This window comes from Melopsittacus undulatus, unplaced genomic scaffold (assembly GCF_012275295.1).
Source record: "Melopsittacus undulatus isolate bMelUnd1 unplaced genomic scaffold, bMelUnd1.mat.Z mat_scaffold_234_arrow_ctg1, whole genome shotgun sequence".
In the NCBI taxonomy this organism is placed as follows: Eukaryota; Metazoa; Chordata; class Aves; order Psittaciformes; family Psittaculidae; genus Melopsittacus; species Melopsittacus undulatus.
Window position 1 is genome coordinate 1 of NW_022994177.1, and position 6417 is coordinate 6417.

Genomic DNA, 6417 nt, shown 5'->3' on the forward strand with positions numbered 1-6417 from the left:
GGCTGCAGAACCAAACTCCAGCTAATACATCTGCGTTCTCTGCAGCAATATCTTATTGCTCAGTTAGCAAGAAAATACATCTATCCATGTCTTTTCTGGTCATTTCAAAGCTTGACATTCACTTTCCGCAGGCAGTACCACTCCCTCATTTCCATGGGAAAAGCACAACTTACCTAAAATTAAGTAGATAACCAGCAGACCACTGCACTATTTTTTACCCATATAGCTGCATCTAAACTAGGGTTTACTTACATCAGCATGAAAGCACTGTTAAAAGAGCTCATCTAGCCAACATTATTTTACTGTCAGCAACTCTAAATGGAGGTCTGAACCACTGGGAAGAGAACTGTCTTCCTAAAATAGGCACTAAAGAGTTCATGCTTTTGTGAGGAAGGGAAAGTGAGGCAGAAAGAAACTGGAAGACTCCTCCAAGGTCATGCAATACATTTATGCAAAATATGACACCACCTGCATTTTAGTCCATGGCACAGATGCCACAGAAGTAGCAATTTAATAAGCTATGAGCCCCATCTGTTCATTACTGTCTCAACTGGAAACTGCCATTCCCCAATGCTGAGCCATATTAATTGATGATATGAACACTCCTGGTTGCCCCAATGCAAAGGCAGTCAATTTAATTTAAATACTTGTTGAGGAGGCTTCAATTTGCTGGCTGACTTGATGATGAAGCAGGCAAGAGCAGTCACATAAGTTTCATAACCCACTCCTGCTATGTCTGACAGAATGCATCTGTCCACCTCCCACCTCTCTGGCAATTTTTAAACAAATAAAACATGAAATGAGCAAAAGGAGACTTTTCTTGTGGCATTACCCAGGGCTTTGAGCTTAAGAGAATTTCAGCTAGCAGAATTTCCCAAATCTAATAACATTTCTTCACCCTGAAGTTTTCCCTGTTCTGAAGTTTCTCTAGTTTGCTTTCAGCATCATATGTATTTTCACTTTGTCTCCATATTTAATCTGGGTAAAGAAATCAGAAACACAGTTCACATTTTTATTACAGCTACCAGCACTAGGCAGCACTAGGTCACATAAGCTACAAAAAAGGAAAAGCTCTTAAAAAACTCTCCCCTAAATGTTGCAGCCACTCTTTTGACATTTTAGTCATCAAAACTTCACCAGTGATATGAGAAGCCGCTAAATTTTATCTTACCCTTTTCTTCCATTTTCATTAGTGCTGGATTTTGATTACATTATGCCTGACAAAGACCAGCTGCCTCCACAAGTAACCGCATTATCATCAGAGGCAGCCACAAGTAAGAGCACTATGTATGTAAACGGGTCACAACATTTACTGCTTTTTTTTTTCTTTATAAACTGCACAAGAGACCATTCACCTGCACCCTTCTAGTGTTAAAGTAATTACTTGAAAGTCTTCCCTTGTGAGCTTTGCTCCCAGGGAAAAACAGAACATCCATCGAGCAATCCACCTATTCTCCAAAGCCAGTATCCCTCCTCTGTGCACAAAAAACAAGGTCTTTTTTGCACATTTACCTTGTTCACTAAGGAAAGAGCATTTGTTTTTTTCCGTTAAAAGCCAGCATTAATTTTTAGCTCTTTGCCCTAGGAGTCACACTCCTGCTTGTGTTTGCATTGCAGATGTTTTCATTTTATTCTTGGGAGGAGTGAGAAAAAGAAGATACAAATTGCGTCTCACAAACAGAACAGCAAGAGTATAGAAGATTAAGGTGTTTTCCTGAACTGCAGTCACATTACCAAGAAGAGCAACACTAAATAAAGTAATGAGATGTTTGGAGGCAGCAGAGCAAGGTGGTTTGAAGGTACCCAAATTACTGCAAATAGCCCATCTCTTTCTCTTCCAGCTTCTACCCTGTCACTTGACCATAATGGCACTTTTGCTGTTCATCACTCTCTCTCCCCATCAATTTTCATTGCCATCCACAGCTTCTTTATCACTGTCTGGTGCCTGCTGCATCTAAAATGCAGTCACCAGTGATGAATTGTGATGTCACGAGTGCTAGATCGCAGCATCGTTAAAAGAATCAGGATGACAAAGGGAGAAGAATGCTTGTATTTACACACAAATGTCTTCATAATCAGCAGGGCCAGCAAAGGAAATAGAATTAGGCAGGAAATTAGAATTAGCATTATTTGGATGCTAACTGGAAAGAACGTGATGCTTTTAAACACAGAGTGCATGTGGTGTTTCCTGGAAAAGGATGTTGTGTGCTGACACACTGGAGACATGCTGGGCAAGAAAAGGGAGAGCTGAAAAGAGGCTTGGGCTCTGCAGGGGAAAATACAGGTAGAGAGAACATTGCTTTATGCACGAAGGCTTTCACTTGAGATGCAAGGGAAATTTAAAGTACTCCAGCAGATCAAGGTGCTTGAATTCTGTTTGTTTACTCCAGAGAGGGCTGAAACTCAAGGCCCAACAACCAGGTACAAGACAAGAGTTTTCTCCCTCCCCTGTGGCATCATGGAAGATCATCAGCCTGGGGAGCTGTGCCCAAACTTCATTTTCTGCTGCTTACCCATTCCCCTCCCACCTCTTGCCTTCACTCTTTAGAGCAGGATGTCCATGAGATGGAGGTGATGACTTGATGCTGTCAGATACGTGCCCAATTTCATCCGCTTCTGTCACACAGGTACTACCAACAGGCATTCCCACAGGTGTTTTTTAAATCCACACCCACTAGCGTCCATCATTCACAGCTCTCTGCTTCTCCTTCGAGTCTTCCTTCATCCCTTACTGCACTGTTGCTGCTGATGGCAGGATCCTTGGTTTTGAAGGCAGCCTGAGGTGGACTGCCTCCTTTTGGCTCTGTGGGAATACAAAATAATGATAAGGTTTTTGCTTTTCTATAAAGGAACCATTCAAAAGACACAGTGCTTGTGACAGGTCCTGGAGAAATTATGCCCTAATGACAGGCTTCCTTTTAAAGCCTGGGCTACTCCTGATGCCCATCTATGCTCCTTAGCATTATTAGGATACATTTACAGCCATTTTCGTGATGGCAGGCTTCAGGCTTTCAGGGTGCAGAAGAAACACAACTTTGCACTGAGAACTACCTCAGTTCAGATGGTGCAATTTGGTAACAAATATATAAAATAAATAAACATATGATCTGTTGGAGGAATATTTCCGGGAGTGTTGAGGTACTTTTGAACAGCAACTTCATGATCCCTAGCTTCAGGGTTATCACAGCACTAGCCAGAGGCAATAACTTTCAGACCACCTAGCATTAGAATATAGGCTAAATATCTTGATATAGCTGTGCTAAGGGTTATCTTTATGCATTTCCCTCTGTAGCCAGTGGCATGGAGAACTTGGGGGTTGTGCCTTCATTTTCCTATTCTGCTATGAGTTCTTTGTGCTACTTGAGAAGAGCAATTTATTTGCATGTAGCTCATCTACTTTTATCTTGTAGGTGAAGACACTAGTGCAGCAGCAGCTGTGAAGCTGCTGGTTAAAAAGTGCTATAGAAGGAACAAACTATCATCACAGATTCACAAACGTTTTAGGAATCCTGATCTACTGTTTCCCAGTCTAATTTTGCTTTTTGATACATACAACTGATTTCTGAACCTAAGGGGAGATGGTTTTCAGAAAGAGGTGCTTCTCATTCCTCCCTCTGTTGAAATGAAAAGTGTTGCACTGAATCAGTCATAAACACTCAGCTCTATGGAAGGGTAGCAGCATGCTCCCATTGCAACAGCTCCGGGTTCCTTTGAAAACTTTTTCTAGTGATTTGAGCAATCCCTTTTAACCGTATCCCCACTCTTTGCCGTTTCCAGTCCCAGGAGCTCTGCAGGAAGGGCCAACTCATGCGAATTGCAGAGCAACCATCTTTCCCTCCTGCATCCCGCCGGCGAGCATAGCCTGTCAGCACTGACCGTGCTTTGCAAGGCTGGGAAAAACACCCCGATGTGGAAGAGAGCATCCACTCCGCTGATGTCCGCAGGAGCAGCGTCTTCCCTTCTTGCTGCCAGCCCCGCTTCCCTCCCCGCGATTTCCAGGTCAAAGACACAGCGAAGAGCCCGAGTCGGAGACTGCCAAAAAGTTCGGTAGAGGAAGCTCTGGCTCAGTGTCTTCACTGTTCGCACTGTTTGCGCTGCCTCGCCTCCGCTTTAACCCGCTCAGGCACTGCCGGCCGGGACAGCCCGCAGCCTCCACCGCAGAGGCGGGCAGGAGCAGCACGGCTGGGCCGGCAGCACTGTCCTGGCACTTACACGGAAGGAAGGGAGGAGAAGAAAAGTGAGAGGAAAAGGAGCAGAGGGAAAATGCGAGTAGGAAGAAGCCGCAGACAGCAAGGGAGAGGCAGGCGCGGGCTGCACTGGCACCCAGCGACGGCGGCCGGGGACCGCTCCGGGAAGCGGCGGCGCCGGCTCCGGAACGGGCACCGCGACGGGAAGGGGCAGTGGAGGAATCTCTCCTGAGGGACTGGGCTTCCCAAAGCCCCTGCTCCTAAACTGGAGGAAGCTGGGAGTTTCTAATAACCTACATTTTGGGGCGGGGAGAAAGGAAAGGGAAAAAGAAAAAGGGAAAAAGGAAAAAAATCCAAACCTCGACCTTTTCCCATGTAGTCCTCAAGGGTGCTTGTCCAAGCCACGAAAATGGGAAGTGCCTGGGGAAGGTCGCATGCATTTCACTCTTTGTATGGCACCAGACTGTGTTACTTTCCAGTGCAGCTGAAGGAGAAATGAAGCCTTACTGGTGAGAACTGAACGAATCTTTCCAGATTCATCTACCTGTGTTTCACAAGTCTGAGAGCAAATCTGTCTTTTCCTGCAAGATAAAAAACATTTTGCATTTCATTTCAAAGAGACAAAGTTAAATAGTGCTGCATAACAAGGGCAATGTTTCAATAGGAGCCCCAGTAATAGATGTTCTATGCTGAGTAGTTTTATGTAGCAATGACAACATAGTCAATTGATGAATAAGTTAAAATGTTTTAGGACTCACTCAAAACCCACTCTATATAGCAGCGTAAGCATGTCCATTTTCCAGATAGGCTACATCCGTCAGTTATACGAAGTGAAGGGATAGGGAAAGCCTTCTGATATCATGAAAAATCTTTGAATGTAGCAAGCTTTTCTTTGCCTTTCTACTGTGCTTAATCTTACCCACCTAATCCTGTACAGCCATTCGCCTTACGGAAATATTTTGTGATATGGAGAAATTCTGTAGAAGGAAACAGGAGTATGCGAATTAGTTTATACCCATAGCCTGGATCCATCTGGCACTGGCTGGTTTAGGAAAGCCAGAAGAGATCATACAATTTCCTCACCTTCCTGCTATGATTTTTACAACTTATCTTAAAAGTCTCCCTTTTTCCACTTGAAAACGACCCAGGACTGGAAATATGAGGGCTGTACTAACACAGACTGTATATTCTGGCTAAAACCAGAAGTCATTCATTCTAGCAGTACCCTGATATATCTGGCATGCTTATAAATTTGGGAACTAGGCAATACAAGTTCTGAACCTCATTTTTTTCCACACCAAATTAAACATCTGAGTTTCACTTGCCATTGCCCAGTGCTGCAGTTGGCTACATAATTGCCTCTTCCTAATGAGCTGAAGCTCCACACATCTTGTCATTTGTATGGTTTTGTGCTATGGATACAAGGATTAGCAAGGATTTAGGATTAAGATCACATTCAAAAGATGAATAACTTACCACTTTGTGTATTCCACCAGCAGGAAAGTTAAGTGAAGTGCCAGGCACTATAGTGCCCTGTGAACTCCCATCACCAGAGAAAGGTATGGAGAAAAGTGGGTTTGACCTCAAAATCATGAATCCCAGAGTTTAGGAGGCTACACTGGGAGCAGCCTCTACCCTTGCATGCTGAGGGAGGGACCTCTGAGAAGTAAAGATGTCCCTGGAGGCAGCAGGAAACTTCCTATGTCCCATGGGAGCAAAACCTCCCACAATCCCTCCCCACAGATGTCATGGCAGGAACAAGGAAAACTCCCTTTTGTGCTTCTGTAAACCTCATCAAGCTCGAAAGTTAGCTGCTGCACCCCCACAAAACCTCTAGCTGAGACAGTAATAGAAGAGAGGCAATTTCTCAAGCAGGCTGAAATTTCAGCCACTGCCATTCTCCCACACAGTTCACACAGTGAACTCCCTTCTCCCATTTATATTTTCATTCCTCTCCCGAGTTCCATGACAAGTTAGCTCTTTGCGCTTGGCACTTCAATTACTCCCTCAGAGCACTTGAACTGCTGAGCCCTCCCAACAAAATGAGGATAATGCATAACGCTCATCGTTTGCTGTGGTGCGTCTGTTTCCCCCTTCCCAGGTTTGCAACCTGACTGGAGAGGCACAAGCACTGACAGCTGAACAAATCCCATGACACCAAAGGAGCCCTGAGGTTCAGGGCTGCCCAGCACAGCAAAAGGGGATGCTCCCTTCCTTAGTCCTTCCCAGA